Source organism: Lutzomyia longipalpis, chromosome 1 (assembly GCF_024334085.1).
Source record: "Lutzomyia longipalpis isolate SR_M1_2022 chromosome 1, ASM2433408v1".
Taxonomy (NCBI): Eukaryota; Metazoa; Arthropoda; class Insecta; order Diptera; family Psychodidae; genus Lutzomyia; species Lutzomyia longipalpis.
In genome coordinates, this window is record NC_074707.1 from 25,957,890 (window position 1) to 25,977,851 (window position 19,962).

The 19,962-nt window shown below is 31.7% G+C and overlaps 1 protein-coding gene and 4 pseudogenes across 5 annotated transcripts in view; 2 read left to right on the plus strand and 3 right to left on the minus strand.

Moving 5' to 3' along the window:
* LOC129797522 (LIM domain-binding protein 2) overlaps positions 1 to 11,607 on the plus strand; it is a 421,356-nt gene extending 409,749 nt beyond the window's left edge. For both annotated transcript variants that reach the window (XR_008751339.1, XM_055840194.1), the window contains one exon: positions 11,584 to 11,607. The gene's annotated coding sequence lies outside the window, so the exon portion shown is untranslated. The remainder of the gene's footprint in view (positions 1 to 11,583) is intronic.
* Positions 882 to 15,113, plus strand: LOC129796982 (NADH-ubiquinone oxidoreductase chain 4-like; annotated as a pseudogene).
* An 871-nt stretch (positions 15,114 to 15,984) lies between these two features.
* On the minus strand, positions 15,985 to 16,773 carry LOC129797702 (cytochrome c oxidase subunit 3-like; annotated as a pseudogene). The gene has a single exon (XR_008751342.1). The product of XR_008751342.1 is annotated as a cytochrome c oxidase subunit 3-like (transcript).
* Positions 16,773 to 18,378, minus strand: LOC129797743 (cytochrome c oxidase subunit 2-like; annotated as a pseudogene). Its single transcript, XR_008751343.1, has one exon. The product of XR_008751343.1 is annotated as a cytochrome c oxidase subunit 2-like (transcript).
* LOC129797051 (cytochrome c oxidase subunit 1-like) lies at positions 16,773 to 19,419 on the minus strand (annotated as a pseudogene). Its single transcript, XR_008751305.1, has one exon. The product of XR_008751305.1 is annotated as a cytochrome c oxidase subunit 1-like (transcript).
* Between the last annotated feature and the right edge of the window lie 543 nt (positions 19,420 to 19,962).

The window sequence follows — 19,962 nt, forward strand, 5'->3', positions numbered from 1 at the left end:
GCAGATGCCACGCAAGTCCCCCTCCCTCAGCTTTTCTTGTGTGTGTGTGAGTGAGTGAAAAAGCTTCCTCATAGTGAAAGCTTAAAGTGCTTCAATGCAAATTAGTACTAACAGGAGCAAGCAATATTCGTTGCTTCAATAGAAATTTATACAATATAAAGAGATGAGTACGAGTTTGTTGTTCGATAAATTCCCATTCTATACACTCACTCTCTGGAGAGTTTCTATTTCGTGTGCTTCCACCCCCTGCCTGGTTTCGGCACATAAATACGTACAATTTAGAGATAAAATGAAAGTTTCACTATTTTCGGGGGTGAAATATTTCACCGAGAGAACCCCATTCAATTGGGCGGAGTGTGGGTGGGTGAATTAAGAGACTTGCAAGTAGAGAAATCGTGCAGATCCGCTAGGGGTTGTTGCTTACAATTTGCACTCATCTCCATTGAATGGAACTGACCCAAAAAAAAAAGTTTTTTTTTCACTTAAAAGAGACACTGAATTGCATCTCTTTGGGAAAATTCAAATCCATACACAATTCTTCATCTTGTGCAGGAAAATTTAATTTTAAACGTCTAATATTGAGTTTTGAAACTTTTCTTACCATGTCAGGGAATTTTTCATATTAAAACTCCTTAAAGTGTTGCACTTGTGTGCTGAAAGTTCAAAATATAAAAATTCTTATTTTTTTCACTAAATCGACTCCATTTAGCACTTTTCACTTTGCAAATTTTCCCATTGAGGAAGTTTGGCCTTAAATGTAGGTGAGGAGAAATTAAAATTCTGCAAATTATTCAATTAATTTCATTTCCTTGCTAATTTTTAACAAGCCATTCAATTTATTTCCATTCTTTTTCTCGCTTGGGAACTATTTTTAGAGAAAAATGAGTGATGAAAGGTAAAAGTTTTCCTGGAGAGAGAATTTAATTTAGAGCTTTTAGATTAGCTTGTGAAGGAAATTTTTTTCTCATTGTGCGTGGAAAATAATTCAAAATTTCTCTCAAAAATAATTCGTTAAAGAATTTTCTTAATTTTCTATTTTCTAAGAATATTACAAACTATCATCCCCAATAGCTCTCAATTCTTCGATTGGAGAGCATTAGAAACTTCTTAGTTTACCTAAAAATAATTGAAAACTAACATCATTGAGTTTTACCGTCATATACATAGCATGGAGCTTTTTTCGGGGAGCTTTCGATGGGTGGAAAAATCCATCAAAAAAGTGTTTGCCTTTTTTGTGTGTGGCAGATTGAGAATTTCGGTCAGATGGGATTTTCACAAGGATATGGGAGGGCTCGATTGGAATCGATTGGGTTTTGGGAAATTTTCACTGTGGGTGGGTGGGTCCGATCATTAGTCTTAAATTTCACAGGATAACCCCCCTCCCCTCCAGCCCAATGAACTGTGGGTGGGTGCGTTGATTGGATCGGAATATTAAAGCGTTCTAATTTCGTGTGGGGATTACCTCTTTAAACAGAAAGCTCACAAGCGGGATTTATGAATATTCAGAACAAAAGAAAATTATAATTTCTGTAACGTTCCCGCGTCGTGCAAGCGCATTATAAAATATTGGAAAAGCTCCGTGTTTGCTCATCAAAAGCTCTCCGCATGATTTTGGTGGGATTTTCATTCCTGGGTTGGGGGAAGGGGTTGCACAGTTGCGAAATTAGTTCGTGGAAATTATATTTGGTTTATTAGTTGTGTTTGATATTGTGCATTATAATCAATCTCCGCTGGATCTCCGCTCTATAAGCTGGTGGAAAAAATCGATATTTTGTACCATAAATCTAAACATAAAATCCTCTCAGTGAGGAAGCTTTGAAGTATACATAATTATTCGTCAAGTTCTCAAACACAAATGTTTCTAGTTCAGATACAATTGAATTTAATCTAAACAGAATTTAATTTAATTCACAACAAGAAGGCATTTGTGGAGGGAGGTGAAGCCCAACAGGAGGCAATCGAAATTTCCCTCATACTCTTCGTGCAAACTTAATGGGCCAGACTAATTATTAAGGCTCACCCCGTAGGTTTTGTTCATACAACAAACCCACATTCTCTCTCACAAGCCCAGCACAAGACCCAAAACTCCCAAGTGGTCTCCACTCCTCAGCCACATTATATTTTATGCACTACTTGACCGAATACAACATTATTGCAGATGTGTCAGAGAGATTGTAATTTTAGGCATATGTATATAGGAGTGGGTGGACAGAGCCTCCATGTAGTGAGCCACACATGGAAGATATTGAGCACAGCATTGTGGGTGGGATGCTGTACAACGGAATATCCTACCCCACTGAGGATTCCTCGATAGAGACACAAAGTTTCCTGATGGAAATTTCATAATTTCCACCAGCAGTGTTTGTTCTTTTTGCAATTTATTGAACAAAGCAATTAATCAAACTCTATTTAAGTTTACCCTTCTTTGGGATTTCATTTACCCACGGAATTATGATTAATTTGGAATTAATCCGGGAGAGAAATTCAAATAATGCGCAATTTTAAATGAGATTTGTGTGTGCAACGTGTGCTAATTAAATAAAGCTCTGGGTTTAATTATTCTGCCCTGTGCAATTACTAAGATGGAATTAGCGTGTGATTTATTGAGTCATGATGTGAAACATGATCCAGAGAAATAATGAGGTTATTCAATACTAAACATACTTATGTATTACGCATTAAATTCAATCATGGAATCTTGTTAATTTTAAGCAAATTATATTTAATTAAATTATGCATATTTATTAAATTTACTTTGGTTCAACCTAAAGATTTATTTTTAACCTTTTTTTGAAAAGTAAATAGCAGTGTTGAGCTTTTAAATATATTTACCTACATTATATTTACCTACCTGTATTGTTATTTTTAACTAAATTATTAAATATTATATTTTCTTTTGATAATTTTATTAAATACTTACGCAATTAATTTATTGAAAAAAAAAGCTTCTGAGTAATGAATAGAATACAGACCAGCCGAATAAGCTTTACATCACAACTTGTCGCGTAAAAAAATCATTTTCTGGGTAGAACAATATGAAACAAAATGATGAATTTTCTATCATACTAGAACTACACAATTGTGAAGTAAATTAACTATAAATATTTACTGACTAAATAGTGAAGTACTTCGAGTCAATAAGTTATAGGTACCAACCTCAAATAATTGAGTGGAATATTGAGAAGGGAAATATTTGGTTTTCTAATAAAATAGTTATGATTTTCCAAGCAAGAAGAATTTTCATATTTATTGATAGGTACTTCTAAATTTTTAAATTTTTATTACCTGGAATAATTTTGTTTTATCAAAGAAAATTCTATATAAATCAATTGAAAAATATGTGTTTTTCATACAAAATCACTGTTTAATAAATTTTAAAAGCAAATATTGATGAATAAATCAATTTAATAATTTGTCAACTTCAATTTGTTTCATCCAAATAGTGAGACAAATAAATGGATGAACTTTTTGATCAATTTGGCAACTATTGACTTTGATCGTTACAAGAGAAATAGAGTATTTATTCATAATTTTGTCAATCAGTTTAATTAAAATTAAGGGTTTTGTAATTTGCCGCAATATTTGCGGGGAATTTCACAAAATTTATTCATACGTGAAGAGAAAAGCAAATCGATTAGTAAACATTCAAATTAACTTAATTGGCTGTCGTTTTGTATTTTACAGCTTTGTACGAGAAGTTCTGATTCGGTATGTATGTAGGTATGTATTGTATAAATATTTGCATTTCTTTGGAAAATAAAAGTAGGAGAAACAACTTCTTGATACAAGGAAATATAACTACAAGTTGCAGTCTGTTTGTTCTACGGAAGAAGTTAAATTGTATTTTCTCAAGAAATTCCCATCATTGGCTCGACTCAATGTGCATCTCGAGGAAGGATCGATGATCCCTGAATGAGTGCTTCGAAGTTTAGGTCCTGTCGCTCGCTATGTATGTACATACATAGGTACATGTAGAGAAACTATGAGGGATGTTGAGTAGAGCCGAGAGAGCTATTCTTTGCTGATAAAATGTATGTGCTTTGGGTGGGGGTGTTTGCTCTCACAGGGGGTGGATTGCATATAGTTGGGGGTTGGACGAGTGGAAATCATCAGTGTATGATTCATCGTAGGGAACAGGAAGTAAAAATTCTCGCTGATGGAGTTGTGAAAGAGCCATTGGAAGCCATTGCTTTTGCGTCCAACCAATTTCGATGCGATGGTGCATGAAAGAGTCGGGGTGAGAGTGAAAACTTAAATTATCCGCAAGTTTTGCAGTACTTTTACGCGGGCTGGGTGGGTGCCCGACTGGCGCCTCTCTTTTGCGACTCAATTTGCTCACTGATGTTCCTTCTTCTCGAGTAAAATTCCTGCGAACATGCGAATCCTCTGCACAGCAGCATATTTCCCAAATGGGAGACACAACTATGAGCAACAACGAAATGTAGGGCACGGTATTGAGTTGAATTTCCCAACAAGAGCAGGAGGAAGCTGTATGTGTGTGTGAGAGTGGGGGTGAGATCAACCACCCCCCAAGTACGGGATAAGGGAAGAGACACGAGTTTTTGGCTTTTCGATATTGATTCAAGAGACCAAAAGATATACAAACCATCCAATGTTCTCCTCCCATCTCTGGCCGTAAAGTCCAAAGTGCGGAGGCGAGTCAGAGAATAACAGACATGTCTACTCCTAAGAAACTCTCCGGTGTGTTTGCTCAACTTTTCCTTGTATCCACCACCACCTAGGCGACTCCCCATGGGGGGCCGGGAGAGAACATGAATTTCTCACCCAATGGGGTGGTTGATGCACTTCCATGCGGGGGATGCAGAAGGTCAACTTGCTGTTGGACTCTTCCCAGAAAATCCATCTCTAGCCGTCTACCCGAACTGGTGATTAGCATTTCCATTTGTTTCCCAAAGTTTCACCCGAAACTTTTCAACATAGCGATTTGATGGTAAATCTTCCGGAACTTTCCAACCAAAGTTCTCACATCAAAAATTACCCTCAAAAATTTTTACAGAAAAGTCAACGAACCCAATCGATAGTATTGCAACATACACACTGGGAAGCTTACGGAAGTTTTCCTATGAGAGGAGTTCTGAAGATTTATTCAAGTTGATTTTCTTAATACTTTGTACTTACATTACATGCTATTTTATTGCATTTTATACTGTTTAAAAAAATATATTAGAGCTTTTTAGGGAGCTTTTAAATTCTTTAAAAATTATGTAATTTTGGGATTTTAAAGATTAAATTGTGGAAAATCTTTGGGAAAATGTATGTCTAATGCTAATGGGTAAAGCACCTAGAATTATGCTTTAAAATATAAAAATTCTTAAATCGAATAATGAAATATTAAAACTCAAGAAAAAACACCAAAAGAAATTAATAAATTAAACGTTAAAAGTTCAGGGTCAAACAATTAGCGTACGAAACAAAAATAATTAATTATTAAACGAAGCCCAGCGTAGCAAAATATATATAAATATATATGAGAGAAGTACCTTAATTTTCCTTCCAGGAAAATGTTGATAAATTTATGATTTTCACTGTTCAAAAAAAAATCTTTCGTGAAGCATAAATTCTGAGAATTGAACAAAACATTTTAAAGCATAAAAATGCCTTTAAAGCTTCAGCCAGCTCCAGTGTAAAATTTAATTCAAACATGCTAAAATATGTAGAAAGCTCACGGTCTGTTAGAAAAGAACTTTTTTTCGCCGCACCCCAGATAACCCGCATTATATTGCTATCGACTTTGCAACATGCTGGGGTTTACACACACCAAAGAAGCCACATCAAAGTGTGGAGGTCCGTGTATAAAGTCACATTAAAACTCACTCAGCCTGAACATTTGCATGCATCCTTTTGTACAAACCGCTTCACCCCTATATGTACATTTGATATATTGTAGATCCAATCGATATTGCTGGGAAATGCATCGACATTTGCAAGAACTTTCTTTATGCGGAGAGCGAGTGAGAGAGCTTATTGCCGGGCTTATTGCTCCCTCAAGTGGTTTTATGTTGTGCTATTTGTTTACTACAGTCGTTTCGATGTTAATAAAATTCCATCGGAGAAGGGATTTTGAATTGAGCACTTAAACCTCTTTTTTGTGGTACCCCAACATTGGAAGATGGGGATTGTTAATAAGATTTTAAACTCTCCCAATATTCTTGAAATTGCTGCCTCAATTCTTGAAAGAAAATCTTCAAGAAAAAAAGAATAAAGATTTCAATTTAAAAACTCATTTCAGAAGGATTGTTTTTTCATGTTTAATAAATTCATTAAGAAATAAATTATTAAATTAGGGTTCAATCTTGATGTCTTGAAGATTTTTTTCTTTCAATATAAACCACCCTTCGAGGATTTTCTGCACGAAGAAAAAATTGCAATTTGTGTAAAAAAATATGAGACAACAAAGAATTTCAATTCATTTCTGTTTTCCTTCGTTTTTCATTTATTAACTCCAAATTCCAATGAAATTATGTTGTGCTCAGAGTCCGTGAAGAAATCGCATTTCCACTTGACTCCCGCAGCACACTCCTACCACGCAGCGTGCTTGAGGAAGGCTGGATGGAGACTTGAGGGTTGATTTTCAATTTCTCATGGCACAGAGCTTTTTTTCCCCGCTCTGCCTCGCACTTTGTCCATGTTTGTGCCTCCGAATGGAATTCACCAATAACCGAATCAACAACACTCAGACGTTGTTGTCATCATCAATCTCAATATAAGTGCCTGTGATTAAACGTCACATTGATTGAAGGGAGTGAAGTCCCTCATCCCAACCACCCCCAACATTTTCCTCGTGTGACGAAAATTTCATTCATACTGTACCATGTTGAATGATTCCCTTTTTTTGGCTCACACAGCATAACCACAACCACTTGTCACATCAATTTCGAAGCTATATGGCTAGAAAAAGGGGATGGGGGTGGAGTTTTTGTGTCCACACATGGAGATCAATAAAGCTTGCCTTCTTAACGTCGAACTTTGTGTTTCCAAGAAGGAAAAATTCTCTCTCTCTCTCTTTCCTCCCACGCCCCTGATGCAGTGCAGCAAGAAAAGCATTGAGAATTCAATTCAATAAAGTTACATTGTCCTCACGAATGTTTGGACAAATTAGCTTTCAAGGCACTAACATTCCTTTCTATATAGCTGCTGTACCAGTTGAGAGCTTTTTCCTAAATTTAGAGAACTAGAAAAATACTGATTGAGTGCTTTTTTTGAGGACCATAAGCGAAAATTGAAAAGTACATTGTTGCTGAAGATTTTAAAGAAGCTTTTGTGAGCTTTTTAATGCAACTTTGTATTATGCATATTTTTTTACCCCAATTTGTATATTTTTTTTGTGTTCTCTGTAACAAAAATTGGAAAAGAATTCTTCTTTATTCTAAAAGAAAAGCTTTCAATTCATCTTTAATTTATTATTAGTTCCTTTCTTCAATTTAGGTCAATTTATTTATTTATGAAAAAAAAATTCAATTATTTCCTCTCTGAGAAATTATTTATTTTTGCTAAAAATATTTCTCCAAAATATGAAAGGAAATTCAGAGAGAGAGATAAACCCAAAATATCTCCGATTTAGGAGTATAGAAATATCTAAAATTGAATGAAAATTCAATTTTGTCAAATCAATTCAATATTTTCACCCCAAAAGGCAAAAAAACAGTCTTTTTTGCTCCTTTTGTGGTACCAATGCGAACATTTAATTTTAGCCAAATGCCATTTGTGGTAGCATCGTTGAGAAAATTTTGCAGCAAATGGCAAAAGGAAATTGCAGAGAATATCATGTGTGTGGATCTGATTGTGCTAAATTTTGATTAAATTACCTTCTACAAATGCGAAAATCGAAGAGAAATCCCGCACCAAGGGTACGTTGTATTTTATAGAAAATTAATGGATTCATTACAATTTCCTCATTCTCCTCTGTATCACTACATGGAACAAATTAAATGTTTTGTGGGTCTCCGCTTCTTTTGTCTGGCAATGTGTGCTTGGGGGACAAATGGATGGGAAAATCACGCGGTGGGGAGTCTTCCATTTGAAGCCCCGGGAAATCACGTGGAAATCTCTTGGCTTTGTCTGGAAAGCACCCACATATAGGGTACGTGTGTTGGGGGTTAAATTGTAAAATGGGGGCATAGGTTTATAGAGGCATTCTTCCCGGGGGGATGCTTTAAAAGTTCTTCCCACGAGTGGGTGTGAATTTTCTAAAAGAGGGGGTTCTCTGCTGTGGATTTTGTATTTGTTAATGGGAAACTATATTAATCCACTTCTGGAGACGACACATTAAATTGTACGTTGAGTGGCATTCAGCACCTAAATGCCCTCCCCATTCATACCCGCATTTCATTCTATTTTAAACATAATACAACCTGTGTGCAAAATTCCTCTTGGAAATTCAATTAATTTTGTATTTATAAAACGCATTTTAAGGGAAAAAATCTTGAAAAATTCATTCTAATTGGCCTACAGGGAGCTTTAATATGTCTTTAGGGAAGCAAGAGATTTTTGCCACGAGATGTCGCTGAACAAATTCGTAATGAAAATGTATTTGATAAAGAATTTTCCAAAGAGAAAATGAAAAGATGTATCTGTTGTTTAAATTGTTTTAGCTGTGTTTCTTTCATACACAGCTTTTGTGTACCGAGCAAAATCGAAAGTCGTCAGATCGGGCTCAAACTTGGGATGAGCACGAATTAGGGTCCCCACATTCCAAAAAACGTATGCGCCAAAAAAAATTTTTTTCAGGTCGGCCGGCCGGCCGGCCGGATTATAAACTTAAATGGCAAGAGAACGGTGATAGATAGAGACTAGATAGATAGATCTTTCCGGCCGGCCGGCCGTCCGTCCGTCCGGAGTTCAGAGCTAATTTGCAAGAGAACGGTGATAGATAGAGACTTGCGGTAAACGGCAATGTTTAAATATCGACCTAAGGAAATCCGATTATGAGGTCAAATTTTACCCCCACCCCCGCCATTTTGAATAACCGCAAAATTTTGTTTTTCGAAAACGGCGACATAATTTTTTTTTATTTTCTGATATGTTATAACTGACCATATTATCTAGCTCCATGCCAAAAATGAAGAAAATCTATGGATCCGTTCTCGAGATATAGCCTTCCAAAGTTGGCATGTCATATCTCGGGTTCTACAAGTCCGATTTTGATCAACTCAAGCGCAAATGAAAGGTTTCGTGAAGCCCAACAAATGTCTAGAAAATTGCAACTTCGAGAAATGACCGCAAGAGGCGCTAAAGTCAAAAACAAAGTTTTCGAAAATTTCGAACTCGAATTTTTCGAAAATGGCGACATATGTATTTTTTTTCATTTTTCGATATGTTATAGCTGACTTCAAGACCTTTCAAACAAAAAAAAATTATGAAAATCTATGGATCCGTTCTCGAGATATGGCCTTCTAAAGATTTCTTAGGGTAGGGGAACGTGGCCCAATTGCGACCCCCAAAATTCTGTTTCAGAAGGATTGAAAAAAGGCATATTAAAATGAATTAAATCTTTCCAAGTTTGGTACCATTGGAAAGGTCATTTAATAGGCTAACTTTGTTCTATAGATGCAAACATTCTAACTCTTACCTGTTCTGAGTAATAGTCGAATTAAAAAAAAGTGCTAAAATTGCACTTTTTCACCACGGTGTTCTAATTGCGACCCCCCGAGTGTTCTAATTGCGACCCCCTTTTTTTGCCGTAATTTGTTGGTTTTTCACTAGTAGGTCACTTTTATCACTACTATAAATAGGAAAACTGCCATGAAATACACGGAAAAGCCGGAAAATCAAGAATTTATTTTCAATTTTCCCCACATTTGTTTTGACATTTCGCCCTTGAGGTGACTACACGGAATTTCACACACACAGACAATTGCGCACTCACTGACGTAATTCGCAGAAAATCCACGAAAATTCTTCTGAGGAATGCGTAAATTACACTAACTGCACTCCCCTTTGGCTTTAAGAACATTTTCACAGCGAAAAAACTTTCAAGAAACGTAAAAAAATAATGATTTTCCTGGAATCAAAACACAGGCCGATCTGTGTGAGGAAGACACTGCCACACCACTACACGCATGCGCGACTGCTTTACCGTGGTGAGTGGTGGAAATAGACGGTCCGAATTGAAACATTTTGGGGGTCGCAATTAGACCATTCTGCATGTATTACATTTTCACTTAATTACTTAAAATACCTAAAATCTTTCAAAAAATTGTAAATCAAGTAATAAACTAGACCCTCTAAGCTACAGAAACGCGGCATAATATGAGACATAATAGTGGGAAAAAAACTCATATCAACTTAGTTTCTAAAATCAGAAAATGTTGACCAAGTGCTGAAAATGAATTTTGATTTTTAATTTGCCCTGTTGTGAAACAAAATAATTTATTTTAGGCGCTAACATTATCTTACTATAATATCTTCATATTGTAGTGAAACTAATTTTATAATATTTCGTCATTTACGAGAAAAAGGGGAGGTCGCAATTGGGCGGTGGTCCGAATTGGGCCACGTTCCCCTATAACTTTTCAACTTTTCCCGACTTTGCACGTATTTAAATTAATTAGCGTTCTAGTTTGCTCTCACAAAATTGGTACACTGAAAGAAACACAGCTCTCGTAAGCTTGGTCAGCTTACCTGTACATTTTTCTTTACCTTCTGGAAGAAGATATTCCTAACATTTTAATTAACAATTTTCGTATGTTTTTCAGCGACATCTATTATTGAAATTCACTTGATTATCTCTCATTGATCTTTGGTGTTGTTCTGCATGCAGAGTTTGACACCAAATTCGAGTACGTTGTATGGTTAATCTTTCTCAACAATCAGTTTGACTTATTTGACAGAAACACAATTCATTCAGCAATATTGGATGCTTGAAAGTTTGTTAGCCATGTGGGGGAGGATGTTTGGCATTGAAAATTTCATCCAAATGACTAACTCACACAGCAGAAGATTCTCACAAAATGGTCTTCATCTATTTGGGATTAAAGCGTTGATAGAGAGAAAGAAAAATCTCTCAAAAGGAAAAGCTCAGAATTTTCAATTGAGCATTTTATGGGAGAAAATGTTTGGCATAAACTCTCAATCATGTGCAGCCCTTGAGGAAATCCTCTTGGCATTTTTCGCAAAAATTCCACCGATTGGGTGAATGAATGGAAACACTTGAAGACTCGAGGGCTAGCTCTTGAGGAAATACTCGAGAAAATATCTAATCGATTAATACCCATCTCGAAAGCAATGGCAATTCGATATGGAATTCATTTCAACCATTCATGGGATCACCATGTCAAACATTCAAAATTTGTATTCATTCACACACATTGAGCGTGTAAGGCAAGCACCCATCCCCATGAGCTTTTAACCCCCAACCACCCAGAATTTATTTTGAAATTTTCCCAAAGCATTTCTCAATGGATATTTTCCGATTGAGGCGACAGCTCTTCCGGGGGCGTGAAAATGGGGAAGGTTAGGCGGTATTACATACAAATCTCTGTACTTGAATGTATTTGACATGCAGATTTAATTACAGACACACACAACTTATGGTTAATCACACGTCAATTCAACCCAATTCAGTACTCTGCGTTGATACCACTGCTTTATTATTGCAAATATGGTCTTGCAAATCACATGCTATCAAGAGAGCTCATTGAACTGCCTCTTCATGCGCTTCAATCAACTCTCTCTCATTCTCCGTCTGAACTTTCACGTAATTCCCAATAAGTTTTCAAGAGCTTTTGCTTTAAATTTTAAGGAGGCTGCAAGTGATGGCTTAAATATAATTTTCTTGCTTCACAAGTTAATGTTTGAACAATCACTTACTGAATTTATTGAGTTAATATTTAAAGTCTTTAACTGGGGAAAGCTTCCAAAGCCCTAAAATGATTTTTTAAGTGGTATCAACGCAGAAGTACTGTGCGGTCTCATGGAAATGATTATTTTCAATATATTGAATATTTTATAATGCTTAAAAATATTATGTATTTATTTTAACTTTCTTGAAAAGCAGTGGTATCAACGCAGAGTATCTTGAATGTACATAATTTATTATTTTTAAGTTTTTTTATTTTTTTAATTGATAATATTAAATTTGTTAGTTGAAGAAAAATAAGATATTTATTTAGTGTTGATTATTTATCTTATGGGTTAATCTTATTAAGAATTTGAATTTTAGGCCTAATAATAATAGCAAGAGAAAAGGTTTATTATTATAAAAAGCAAGAAAAGTTATTTATAATTATATTATTAAGTTTATTAATTTTATTAGTTCTGACTTTTTCAACAATAAATATTTTTTTATTTTATTTATTTTTTGAAGGAAGATTAATTCCAACATTTTTTTTAGTTTTAGGGTGAGGCTATCAGCCTGAACGTCTTCAAGCCGGGTTATATTTATTATTTTATACTTTATTGGCTTCCTTACCTTTATTGATTACAATTATATATTTATATATAAGATTTTATTCATTAGATTATTTTTTTTATATTATGGTTAATGAATTTAATGTTTATATTTATTTAAGATTGATTTTAGCTTTTTTAGTAAAAATACCAATATTTTTAGTTCATCTATGACTTCCTAAAGCACATGTTGAAGCCCCAATTGCTGGATCAATAATTTTAGCGGGGGTTTTATTAAAATTAGGAGGGTATGGATTAATTCGTGTATTAATAATTATTCAAGATTATAGAATAAAAATAAGATATATTTGATTAAGAATTAGTTTAGTAGGTGGAAGTTTAGTGAGACTACTATGTTTATGTCAAACAGATATAAAATCTTTAATTGCTTATTCTTCAGTAGTACATATGGGAATTGTTATTGGAGGTTTAATAACAGTTACATATTGAGGCTATTCTGGGGCATACGGTTTAATAATTGCTCATGGATTATGTTCATCTGGATTATTTTGTTTAGCAAATATTGTTTATGAACGATCAGGAAGACGAAGCTTATTAATTAATCGAGGGATACTAACTTTAATACCAAGATTAGCTTTGTGATGATTTTTATTAAGTTCAATGAATATAGCAGCCCCTCCATCATTAAATTTATTAAGAGAAATTAGATTATTAAATAGAATTGTTATATGATCATGATTAAGAATAATTGGTTTATTTTTTATTTCTTTTTTAGGAGCAGCTTATACTTTATATTTATATGCATATAGTCAACATGGTAAATTTATAATTAATTATGGGGTGACTATAAGAACTATTCGAGAATATTTATTATTACTTTTACATTGATTGCCTTTAAATTTATTAATTTTAAAAGTTGATAGTTTCTTTTTATTATAAATATTATTTAAATAGTTTAAAGAAAATTTTGATTTGTGGTATCAAAGATATATAGATATATTTTAAATCATAAAGATTATTTCAATTTGTTATATTAGATTTATTACATTAATTTCTATTAGTTTAAGTTTATTTTATAGTTCTTTATTACTACTAAATTATGATTATTCTTATTTTATTGAATGAGAAGTAATTAGCTTAGATAGAGTAAGAGTCGTAATAACATTAATTTTAGACTGGATAAGTTTAATATTTATATCTTTTGTTTTATTAATTTCAAGTTTAGTAATTTTTTATAGAAAAGATTATATAAGAGAAGATAAAAATATTAATCGATTTATTCTTTTAGTATTAATATTTGTTTTTTCAATAATACTTTTAATTATTAGACCAAATTTAATTTCAATTTTATTAGGATGAGATGGGTTAGGATTAGTCTCTTATTGTTTAGTTATTTATTTTCAAAATGTAAAGTCTTATAATGCTGGTATATTAACAGCTTTATCAAATCGTTTAGGAGATGTAGCTTTTTTATTGGCAATTGCGTGAATATTAAATTATGGAAGATGAAATTATATTTATTATCTTGAGTTTATGAATAAGGATTTAGAAATAACAATTATTGGATGTTTAATTATGTTAGCAGCTATAACAAAAAGAGCGCAAATTCCTTTTTCTTCCTGATTACCAGCCGCAATAGCGGCCCCTACACCTGTTTCTGCTTTAGTTCACTCGTCTACATTGGTAACAGCTGGGGTTTATTTATTAATTCGATTTAGAAATTTATTATTGTCTTTACCAATTAGAAAAATTTTATTATTGATTTCTGGATTAACAATATTTATAGCTGGACTAGGGGCAAATTATGAATTTGATTTAAAAAAAATTATTGCTTTATCTACTTTAAGACAATTAGGTCTAATAATAAGAATTCTTTCATTTGGTTATATAAAATTAGCCTTTTTTCATCTATTAACTCATGCATTATTTAAAGCTTTATTATTTATGTGTGCGGGTTCAGTAATTCACAATATAATTAATAATCAAGATATTCGGTTTATAGGGGGATTAAGAAACTTAATACCAATAACTATAATATGCATAAGTGTAGCAAATTTAGCTTTATGTGGTATACCTTTTTTAGCAGGATTTTATTCTAAGGATTTAATTTTGGAAATTGTTTATAGCAATAATTTTAATTATATTGTATTTATATTATTTGTTGTTTCTACTTCATTAACTGTGATATATTCTTTTCGATTAGTGTATTATTCTTTAACAGGAGTTTCTAATATTTTTTCTTATCATCCTATAAACGATAATAGTTGAGTAATATTAAAAAGAATATTAGGATTATTAGTAATAGCTGTTATTGGGGGGAGTATTTTAATATGATTAATATTTCCTAACCCTTATATAATTTGTTTACCTATAAGATTAAAACTTTTAACATTATTTATTTGTATTTTAGGAGGGATGTTAGGATATCTGATTTCTATGGTTAATTTATTTTTTATTAATAAATCATTAAAGTTTTTTCAATTAAGTTGAGTTTTAGGATCAATATGATTTATACCAAGATTATCAACTAATGGGGTTGTATTTTACCCTCTGAAGATAGGAGGTTACTTAATGAAAAATATAGATCAAGGATGAAGAGAGGTTTTTGGGGGGCAAAATTTTTATCATTATGCTCTAAAAAGATCTTATATAATTGAAAAAATACAAAATAATTACTTAAAGATTTATCTATTATTAATATTTGTATGATTTTTATTTATATTTTTTATAGTTTTAATAATTTATTTAGATAGCTTAAAAAAGAGCATAATATTGAAGCTGTTAGGGTGGCTAGTAGCCTCTAAATATTAAATAATAAAAATTAGTAATTTATAAAACAAAAGTTTATTTTTATAATGAAAATATAAGGTTTTAAGTTAAACTATATAAATAAAGAAGTAAATGGAGTTAAACCATTAAAGAAAAAAGTTAGCAGCTTTCTCTTGATCCTCGCTTCTTTTTAATTGGAATTTAATTCAATGATATCATTAACAGTGATATACCTCTCTTTGGTTTCAATTAAGGACCTGAGAATAAATTATTATTCTAATCAGGTGGATGGGGTACATATAGATTAATAAATTAACCTATCTTTTAGGTCGAAACTAAATGCAAATTGCTTTATATGTTATTTAAGGGCAATTGGATTCAATACTTTTTAAATGCAACTTAAATGTTATAATTAACTATACCCCTATTTAAGTGCTTCAATTTAAGGCTCCTTGATATCATTCATGAGAAAGGCCTAAAATTAAAATTACTAAAAAAATCAATCTTGTAAGTGATCAAATAAAAAGATTAGAAATTTGATAAGATAAAATTATAGGCAATAAAAGAGCAATTTCAATATCAAAAATTAAAAAAATAATTCCAATTAAGTAAAATTGTAAAGAAAAAGGCAAACGAGAAGTAGTTTTAGGGTCAAATCCACATTCAAAAGGGGATCTTTTTTCTCGGTCAATTGAAGTTTTTTTTGATAATAAAGAAGCTAGAGTTATTACTACAATTCTTACAATAAAAATAATAGTTGCGATTATTAATAAAGATATAATTATTTATACTAATTATTTTAGACTTTTTGATTGGAAGTCAACTATACTTATTATATTATATAAATTAATTACCTCATCAATAAATTGAAACATATAAAAATAATCAAACAATATCTACAAAATGTCAGTATCATGCAGCAGCTTCAAATCCAAAATGGTGTGTGCTAGAATAATGATTTTGAAGGTGACGAATTAAACAAATAATTAAAAAAGTTGTTCCAATTAATACATGAAGACCATGAAAGCCAGTGGCTACAAAAAAGGTCGAACCATATACATTATCAGCAATTGTAAATGATGCTTCAATATATTCATATGCTTGCAAGATAGTAAAATAAATTCCTAGAATAATAGTAAAAAAGAGGCCCTGAGAGGCTTGAGAATGATTTTTTTCAATTAATCTATGATGAGCTCAAGTAACTGTGACTCCAGAGGCTAATAAAATAGCAGTATTTAATAGAGGAATTTGGAAAGGATTGAATGGTAAAATTCCTGTAGGAGGTCATTGAGCCCCTAATTCAATAGCTGGAGATAAACTACTATGAAAAAATGCTCAAAAAAAAGATACAAAAAAAAATACTTCTGAAATAATAAATAAAATTATTCCTCATCGGAGGCCTAAAGTTACAGGAAGAGAGTGAAGCCCTTGAAAGGTTCCTTCTCGGGAGATATCTCGTCATCATTGATATATTGTTATTAAAGTAATGGTAACACCTAAAATTAATAAAGTTATATTATATTGATGGAATCATATAACTAAACCAGAAACTAATATTATTGCTCCAATAGCTCCAGTTAGGGGTCATGGGCTATAATCTACTAAATGGTAGGGGTGATTTGAATGTGTTGACATTAAATTAAATTACTTCTCTAGAGTATAAAGTTCTTAAGACAGCAAATACATAAGATTGAATTATAGCAACAGCTGATTCTAATACTAAAAGTGCAATTTGGGTAATTAGTAGAAATGAAATAAGGTAATATGAGAGTGAAGGCCCTGTATTTCCTAATAAAGTTATTAATAGATGACCTGCAATTATATTTGCTATTAGTCGAACAGCTAGAGTTCCTGGACGAATAATATTTCTAATTGTTTCAATTACCACTATAAAAGGTATTAAAACTGAAGGAGTTCCTTGGGGTACAAGATGAGCAAATATGTGTTGTATGTGATTAATTCATCCAAATAATATAAAACTTAATCATAAAGGAAGAGCTAAAGAAAGTGTTAAAGTTAAATGACTAGATGAAGTAAAAATATAAGGAAATAATCCTAAAAAATTATTAAATAAAATAATAGAAAATAAAGAAATAAATAAAAAAGTTCTTCCTTGATGCTTATTTTCTCCAAGTAAAGTATTAAATTCATTATTAAGAGTTATAGTAATTTTATTTCATAAAATGTGATAACGAGAAGGAATGAATCAAAATCTAATAGGAATAAAAATAATACCTAAAATAGTTCTAATTCAATTTAATGAAAAATTTATAATTGTGGTAGAGGGGTCAAATACTGAAAAAAGGTTACTTATCATTTTCAATTATATTGAGATTTATTTAAAGATTTATTTGTATTTTTATTTATATTTTCTAATGTAAAAGAAAAGTAATTTATAATATTAAATAATAAATATATAAATAAAAAAAAAATAAATAAGGTTAATCATATTAATGGGGCTATTTGTGGAATTAAAAAATATTTATATAAATAATTTTAGTTTGACAAGCTAATGTTATAATTTTAACTAATTTTTTAATCATTAGAAGTATTCGTTAATTACTATATTGTGGTTTAAGAGACCATTACTTACTTTAAGTTATCTAATGAAATATTATTTTTAATTCATTGAATAAATGTTTTTGGAATTGTTGATTCAATAACAATAGGTATAAAACTATGATTGGCTCCGCAAATTTCAGAACATTGGCCATAAAATAAACCGGGTCGGTAAATATAAAAATTAGTTTGATTTAATCGACCAGGAGAGGCGTCTACTTTTACCCCTAAGGCTGGAATTGTTCATGAGTGAAGAACATCTGTGGCAGAAATAATAATTCGAATTTCATTAATAGGAATTATGTAAGAGTCAAATTCTAAATTATTAAAATCAGAGTATTCATAACTTCAGTATCATTGATGCCCAATAGTTTTTAATGTAATAGTTGGATTATTAACTTCATCTAAAAGATATAGTAATCGAAGAGATGGAAATGCAATAAATAATAAAATAATTGTAGGTATAATTGTTCAAATGATTTCAATTATTTGACCAGATAGTAAATAACGATTTGTATAATAATTAAAAAATAGTATATATATTAAATATCCAATTAAAATAGTAATTATAATAAGAATTAATAGAGCATGATCATGAAAGAATGTAAGTTGTTCTATTAAAGGTGAAGCTCTATCTTGTAAATTTAAATTTGATCATGTTGCCATTGATATTTCTAATAAAAGAATATTCTTTATATATGAAGCTTAAATTCATTGCACTAATCTGCCATATTAGAAATTATATAGAAGAGGTAATTCTGAATAAGAATGTTCAGCAGGTGGAATATTTTGATATCATTCAATAGAAGAATTTAGTTGAATTGGATAAATAATTTGGTTATAGGATGTTATACTATTTCAGATAATATAAATAAAAAATAGAATTCCTACCAATGAAATTGTAGAACCAATAGAAGAAACAATATTTCAAGAAGTATATGCATCTGGATAATCAGAATAACGTCGAGGCATTCCTGCTAATCCTAAGAAATGTTGAGGGAAAAATGTTAAATTTACTCCTAAAAATATTGTAGAAAATTGAATTTTTAAAAGATAAGAGTTTAAAGTTAATCCTGTAAATAATGGGTATCAGTGTACAAATCCTCCTATAATAGCAAATACAGCTCCTATAGATAATACATAGTGAAAATGTGCTACTACATAATATGTATCATGAAGAATAATATCAACAGAAGAATTAGCAAGAATAACTCCTGTTAGTCCCCCAACAGTAAATAAAAAAATAAACCCTAATGTTCATAATAAAGAAGGAGAGTATGTTAATTGATATCCATGAATTGTAGCTAATCAACTAAAAATTTTAATTCCTGTTGGTACGGCAATAATTATAGTTGCTGAGGTAAAGTAGGCTCGTGTGTCAACATCTATTCCTACAGTAAATATGTGATGAGCTCAAACAATAAATCCAAGAAGACCAATAGCTAATATTGCATAAATTATACCTAATGTTCCAAAGGTTTCCTTTTTCCCTCTTTCATTTCTAATAATATGGGAAATTATTCCAAATCCTGGTAAAATAAGAATATAAACTTCTGGGTGGCCAAAAAATCAAAATAAGTGTTGGTATAAAATAGGATCACCTCCTCCGGCTGGGTCAAAAAATGAGGTATTTAAATTTCGATCAGTTAAGAGTATAGTAATAGCTCCTGCTAAAACAGGGAGAGATAATAATAAAAGGACCGCAGTAATTACGAAAGCCATTCTTCACTGTATTTATTTAGCACCATTCATGGAGTTTGGACACACATATTTCACCGACTAAATCCACTGCACGAAGGATAATCACTCTTCCATTCCACTGAATTTGACAGATATTCCATGTAATTCAAAAAACCAAAATTTCCGCACATTCCCTTTCTCGCAGTATAGAAGTAATAATCCAATACATCTTCCAACAATATGCCACTTTTATGATTTGTGGTTCTGTTTTTGGGATTTTTCTGCATTCAGTATATAGCTGGACAATCGATTGGTAAAACATTTTGTAAGATATCCTAATGTAGATTTATAGACGATAGTGCTTTAATTGAGATTTAAACATGACCCTCTCCAGACTTTTTAGAGCATTTTGTTGACAATTTTACAGCTGTGGTGTTAAGAAAGATCTTTATTTTAAAAAAAAATCCTGTATTTAATTTAAAAAAGTCGCATAAGTTGTCAATTGCCAGTGGAAATAAATTCAACTTTCCCAAAATATAACTCTCCCTTGATCCTTATTTCAATGCTGTTCAGCTTAATTTTTTA